A 7932-nucleotide genomic window follows, 5' to 3' on the forward strand; every position below is an offset into this window, starting at 1 on the left:
CCTATGTTAAGTAATAAGGTGGGTAAAAATGCAAGAATGCAAGTCCCATTGGAATAAATATACTAAAACGGGTTTTTAACGAGTGTTCGGGTTGTTGGTTCGGGTCTTGATAATTGGTCGAACCCAAAGTCAACTTTCCACAATATTAATTGTTATGAGATAACTCATTAAAATATAATAACACTTAACGAAGTATGTAGTTATATTGTTTTAGAAGTAACAACACACGTTAAGCGAGTGTTCGATTTTGTCGGTCCAAACTTTGTTATGAGATCAAGTTGGATCCAACATTTCCAAGTACTTAAGAAAATAATTAAAATCAGTTTGTAAACTATTTTAAAGAAATATACAAGTCTTGATAGCTAAAAACACACTTGTGTGTCTTAAGCGAGTAAGAATTGGTTTAGGTCGGTTTGGTTCGGTTTCCATCTCTCAAATAGTTCATTGATGGTCTCCACATGACCAAATATCCAAGAACTTGAATAATAATTTATAAATGAAGAAACTTAAGTTTTACAACCAAAAGTTAACAATAAAGTCTTTAAACAAAAGTTTGATTTTGGTTCGGTTTCCATCTCATAGTAAGTTCATTGATGGATTCCACATGCCCAATATCAAAGAACTTGTAAAAATAATTTTAAAAACTCAAATCTAACATTAAACATGTTTAAACAACTATTTTAACAAAACTAGTAAGCAAAAGTTCAGTTTCCGGTCTAGAGCTATTTACGGTCGAACCGAGGCTAGACTCTTAGATCCCATAACCATGGAACTTGATAAATAAGATGTACAAACTAAAATGAGCAGAAGTTAGTCATGGTTAGTATGTGAAAACAAGTTATATAAGTGTATATATATCAAGGACACGAAGTCCTCCATGAAGCCTTGCCTTACAAGGTCCGAAACCTCACCGACCGTAATCGGAGAAGTAAATACCAAAGGTAACAAGGGGTATTATATCATATATGTATATATATATATATATATATATATATATATGTTGTTCCACCATATTCAAGTGTTAGTAAAACTACATGAAAAAGTTAAAATGAAAAATTAGGGTTAGTTTGACTTGAGAAGTCAACTACTAAGAATATGAAGAACAATCTTTAAATCTTAAGAATTGAGAGATAATTTTGAGTAAAGATGAAGTGAGAGCAAGGATGAATGAAGGAAAGGGTCTTGACAATAGGGGATAAGGTTGAGAGGATAAGCAAGAGGTATAATGGGTAGGAAATTCGGATTGCGTAAAGTGATATGAACCACACACAACAACAAACATATATATTTGCAGACCTAAGGCCGCCACCCGCGACCCCCTGCCCCTTGGTGGCCAGGCGGCGCGGCGCCCTCTAGGGGTGGGGTTGGTCGGCTAGTCTTGCGTGGTTCGTTACGCGTCCAGAAGTTTGTTTTTGATGCAATTTGCTCGTTTTATATGCGTTTTCAAATTCGTAAAAGGGGTTTTTCAAATTGAACATGTGGGAATGATTTAGTAACATAAAATCCAATATTTTATATATTTGAAATGTTCGGGATATAAATCGGGTCAGTTTACGTGACAAACGAATACACAAACGAATACAAATAGAACCCGAAATTGACGAATGTCACAGCTGTGAGGTTCCTCCCTCCAGTTTTGGTAAGAAGGATGCCTTGTCCCGGTGTTGCTTTTAGGTACCGAAGAACACAGTTTGAAGCCTCGAGATGACTCTCTCGCGGGTCACTAGCGATTTGACTTAGGACATTGACAGAGTAAGAGATGTCAGATCTCGTTGCTTGTAGATATAGTAGTCTCCCAACGAGCCTCCTGTATTTGTTGGCATCCACACGAGCTTTCCCATCCCGTTTGTCTAATTTTAAATTTTGTTCCATGGGAAACAGGCTAGGTCGACAACCTAGCATACACGTGTCATCTAGAATGTCTAATGTGTAATATCGTTGACTAATAACCATGCCATGTGTCGTTCAAGCAACTTCGATGCCAAGAAAGAATTTTAAAGGGCCAAGATCCTTGATGCTAAATTCTGTGTCACGAAAACTTTTGGTCTCTTGAATTTTTTGAGTATTATTACCAGTGATGATGACATCATCCATATAAATAAGAGCCTCAACTAAAATCCCAGCTTTCTTGAAAAGAAACAAAGAATGATAAGGTTTCGATTGTTTGAAACCAAGATTTTGCAAGGAAGCTAAGATTTTTGGTACCAGTTTCTCGAGGCTTGCTTAAGCCCATAAAGCGATTTCTTGATTTTGCATACCCAGTTTTCATCTTGTTTTCTAAAATCATGCGGTATTTTCATGTAAATGTCTTCATACAAATCCCCATGCAATAATGCATTATTTACGTCTAATTGGTGAGTATGTCATCCCCTTTTTATGGCAACCTCTAGAAGACATCGAAAAGTGACTAATTTTGAAATCAGCGCAAAGGTATCATGAAATTCGATGCCTTCCATTTGTGTGAAACCTTTGGCAACGAGACGAGCATTGTACCGTTCTATTTCTCTACTTGGTTTGTACTTTATCTTGTATACCCATTTCAATTCGATTGCATGTATCCCTTTTGGTAATTCTTCCAATGTCCAAGTCCTGTTTTGTTTAAGAGCTTGAATTTCGGTTTTCATGGCTTTGATCCATTTTGGGTTGTGAACTGCTTGAGCAAAATGTTTTGGCACATTGTTTGAGGTAATGGCCACCAAAAAAGCTTTATGAGAGTTAGTAAAGTTATCATAAGTAACAAAATCTGCTAGAGGGTATACTGTTGAGGGTTCTTCATCGAAGATCGCGGATGAATGCTCATGGTCTAGAGAAGGGGGGCAGATTCACATCATAGTCCTTTAAATAGGTGGGTTTGGATTTATTGCTTTTAGGTCGTTCAACATGTTCTATTGCATTTTGTTCCAAAACCGTCTTCTAAGTGCTCGCATTCGGACAATGGACAATCATTACATAATGGATCTGTTGAGGTGGCCTCATTAGATTCTGTTGGTGGCTTTTCGGAATCACCTAGGCTCATGGTTTGTGGACTATGAATTTCTTCATCTTTAATGGCATCATTTTGGTTATAATTAATATCTTCATTGTTAAGCTCTTGGGTAAAATTGTTTGAGGCTTATTATTGTGGTGTGTGTTACCTTTTGAGAACTCAATAGCAGTAACTTCATGTTCAAAACTTCTTGGCCAAATTAAGACTTCTTCTTCATTATTTGGGGTTTCGACTTTCGTTAAGGGAAAAATGTCCTCCACAAACTTCACATCTATTGTCATTACAATCTTCTTGTGTTGAAAGTCATAAATTTTATAACCTTTTGTGCCTGCCGGGTAACCCAAAAATATCCCGGACCTCCCCCTCATTTCAAATTTATCTCCTTTTATCTTCGTTGTCACATTCCAACCTACGGTGGAAATTTCGGGCGTCAACTGATTGCTCACAGCTCTCAAGGTACTATCATGCAATAATGGAAATTTCAATATCTATTAAGTAAAATTCAATTAAAACAAAATATTCCATAAAATATCCAAAAAGACAATAGTTCACCAAACAAACATAAATCCGGAAACAAATGTCTCGTTTATTTCTCTATGTGACGGCTCGAACCTTGAACTTGCTCGAGGCGAACTTAGTCGTTTGGCATCCGGACATTCACAGTGGATACAAATATTTTTTTTAAGTTTTCGTTAAGTTAGTTTCACAATAATTAACGAAATACATATGCGAATGTTGGCCTCCCATGAGCTTTCCATGGCAATTTTAATGGCCAACAAAAATAACGAATAAAGCAACTGAGTTTGACAGCCTATGAGCGTTACATGACATTTTAACTTTCCCAACTAATTAACGAATTAACAATACAATAAAGTTTGTCGGCCTGATGAGCGTTACATGGCGTTTTAACCGAACAAACTATATAATGAACTAGCGGAATAAAATTTGGGTAGTTGGAGTATCTCGTGAATCACCACGTTGATTACTTTAATAAATATACGAAAACAAGTTGAGAAATGGATAGTTGGGATTCCCGACTAACCATTTAAAACAATATAACACCATAATCGAAAGGTTACCGAATTTAAGTCACGAATCACCTTGAATTCGGTATAAAATATTATACGGATTGCAACCACTAATGTGGTCACGGTTGACAGCCTAGGGTGTCAATCATATGGCATTTGGTTTCTCGCTTTGGTCTGTAAGATCGAGTATTGTGGTCAGGTTATCCCACAGGTAAGGAATAGCATCTTACCTTTGGTTCTCGGAACCGTTTTGCCAAGGCCCGACTCACAGTTTCTCTCCCCCTTTCAGTTACCATAGAGACATGCCACATAACCTAGCCCTAAGGTGAACGAGCAAAAACAACATGTGAGAATTCTTAAGGAATTTCCCAAAATAAAAGCAATCTAACTTGATTTTTAAATTTAAATAAAAACTTGAATTTTGAGGCATAGCCTAAGAGCAGTGTGTGCATGACAATAATATAATAAAATAATTATTAACTAAGGAAAACAGTGAACAATTAAATAGAACATGTAAGGTAGGCAAATAAGCACATATAGGGCTCCTAGGCATGTTAATAAGGCAATCGCTAACGACATATCTTAAAGCTTCGGCTCTTATACGAATATGTCACACCCCAACCTACAGCGGAAATGTCATGGCGTGAACTGATTGCTCACATCTCTCAATGTACTATTATGCAATAATGGAAAGTTAATAATCTATTAAGTAAAATTCAATTAAAGAAAAATATTCCATAAAATATCCGAAAAGACAAATAGTTCACCAAACAAACATAAATCAGGAAACAAATGTCTCGTTTATTCCTCTATCTTGATTCTTAAGTTTTCTTCCAAAACTTAAACTAACTTCACATCACACGATGACCTGCATATGCGTTAATAATAAAGTAGTTTTGTCAGCACAAGGTTGAGTGAGCAACACACCAGTTTTAATGTACATATAATAGAAAAATAAATATTGCAACAAGTCAAATGAGATAAGCAATTTAACCAATGAGCAAAAATAAATGAGATGTCGAAAAAGACGATGGCTATTACGACTGTCGTATGATCATACTATTATGAGATTATGTTGGACCTCTCTGAATGTGATTCACAATAAGCATGTAGGCACCGTAACAAGTATGGTACAAAATTGTTAGCACAAATGACAATAGTTGTAGTTTGAGTATTATACAATAGAGAAATAATATAGCGACACATATGTCCCAAAAACGTTGAAAACAAGTAAAATAAAGAAATGTGGTACTCTCCACACAAACGAGCAGAGGTGAAAGAGAATATTAAGAATGAAGATTCACAGAAATCACGCGTTAATAATAAAGCCAATAAAAGAAAACAGAATACGGATACCCTAAGTCAATGAACTAGATCGAATATGAAAGCTCGATAATTATAATTATTATTAAGTTAATATCATTAGTATGTAAATCCTTTTAAGAGTATATTATAATACATTATTTTATAAAAGTAAAATACATCTTTTTTTTATATATTATTAGTTTGTTAAACTATATATATATATATATATATATATATATATATATATATAATGTTTACTTGTTGTATTTATGTGTGTGTGTGTATATATATAAATATATATATTAAAACATTAATATTAGTTTACGTGATATTATATATACGTATATATACATATATGTTTACATGTTCATACACGGACGAAAGATGCAAGAAAACACCAGTTTTATAGTCGGTTATTAATAAAATAAATGATTTAATAGTTATTATTACTATTATATTTAATAAAAATGTTTTTAAAAATAAAATATCAAAATTAACTAAAACATCGGGGTGGCAGAGGTCGAACCCGCGACCTGCCATCCCATAACCAAATGTCTTTACCAGCTAGCTAACCAGCAACGTGCAACAATGGTTAGGAACTGTTAAATATAAACAGACGCAGATTAAACAAATTTTGATCATGAACCCTAATTTGAAATTGAGAAATCGGGTCCATGTATGATCGATTAAGTTTGGGGCTTTTAATCCCCTTGAAAATCCAATCATAACCATATATATCAATTACCTAAACTCGTTTTAATTGAAGGTGAATGAGACCAGGTTATCGCCGGCCAAAAAACGCACCAGAGAGCTATCGGAATCAAAACTAAAATGCAATTGATTATGTGGGTATTGTAGGCGACGGATTGAGTGTGTTGTGTGTGATTTTAATTGACTCAAAACTATCGTTTATATAAGAAATCGATTTTAGGGTTTGTTTGGATTTTAAATCGGATAATGATTATCGATTTTGGCCGAGAATTTCTAATTGATAAAAATGGTGAGGTCGATGATAAAAATAACCATACATTTAGGAGATCAATTAACATATCTATTACAAAAATTAAGGTTCAAGTTAACTGACTATGCAAATCGGGTGCAAGGTAGGAATATGGATTCGGGTTTGGATAATGGGTATCTAACTTGCTACTATGGGTTATAACAATATTATGAAAAGGACCCTGGAGTTTGAGGATGGGTACAAGAGAAGTTAAAGCTTATAGTTTGGGTTAAAAATGTCAAAACATAAAAGTTAAAAATATAAGGAAAAAATTAAAAATTTTGTCCTTTTGAATTACATAGATTATGGAATGGGTCCTTTATCAAAAATAGTTTCACTCTTTGTCCTTTATTTGGATGTTTGCCATGATTTTTGTTCTTTACACTAACGAACGTTAAGTTTCTCAGGTAAGTCATCTCATATGCCCTGCACATGAGGGCATTTTAGTCCTTTAACAATTTAAAGGACTATTTGTGTAATATGTAAAAAGATTAATCTAACTCAAACACCTCACATCTTCATCTCCTTCACTGACAAACCCTAAAATCCACCCACCTCCATTACCACACCACCACCCCCTCCTTCGTTGGCCTCCACCACAATCAAGATTTAAGTTCTGGAAATATGCCACCAGTCAACCACCATCGTCTTTTTATGTTATATTAAGGGTATTTTGGTCCTTTTACATATTTATTTAATAATTATATCAAAACTAAAAAAACAAATATTAATAATAAAGGATATAAAATAAGTGGCCCCACATATGCTTTCCACCATTTCCATATGCCGTCTGCAAATTTGCAAAGTTTTCTTCTTTTTTTCGTTTTGTGATTTGACCATGGTGGATGGCAATCGACGAGATCTGTTGTGGATGGGTCTGATTTTGATCCGACTGCAATCGGCCAGATCCGTCTGTTTAATCTACTTATTAGCTTGAATCATTTTTCGACGATGATGTGTCGAAGATGATGACAGTGGTAAGCTCACCGGAAAAGCGAAGAGATGGTTCGTCCGATGGCAATAGGCCAGATCCGACGATGGTGGCAATCGGCCAGATCCGATCCGACGATGATGACAATCGGCCAGATCCAACGATGGCAAGCGAAGAGATGATGATGGTGGCAATCGGTCAGATCCGACGATGGAGTGTTGGCATGAGTAGAAAGAGAAGATCCTCGGGACTTGTGTGTGGTTCGTCCATGTAATCGGCGACAATAAACAAGGTTAAAAGACGATGGTGGTGGACTGATGGCATATTTCCAGAACTTAAATCTTAATTGTGGTGGAGGCCAACGAAGGAGGGGGTGGTGGTGTGGTAATGGAGGTGGGTGGATTTTAGGGTTTGTTAGTGAAGGAGATGAAGATGTGAGGTGTTTGAGTTAGATAAATCTTTTTACATATTACAAAAATAGTCCTTTAAATTGTTAAAGGACTAAAATGCCCTCATGTGCAGGGCATATGAGATGACTTAACTGAGAAACTTAATGTTCGTTAGTGTAAAGGACAAAAACCATGGCAAACATCCAAATAAAGGAAAAAGAGTGAAACTATTTTTGATAAAGGACCCATTCCATAATCTATGTAATTCAAAAGGACAAAATTTGTAATTTTTT

Source organism: Bidens hawaiensis, unplaced genomic scaffold, assembly GCF_021521415.1.
Source record: "Bidens hawaiensis isolate Kalapana, Puna unplaced genomic scaffold, B.hawaiensis_p1.1 tig00003649_1, whole genome shotgun sequence".
Taxonomy (NCBI): domain Eukaryota; kingdom Viridiplantae; phylum Streptophyta; class Magnoliopsida; order Asterales; family Asteraceae; genus Bidens; species Bidens hawaiensis.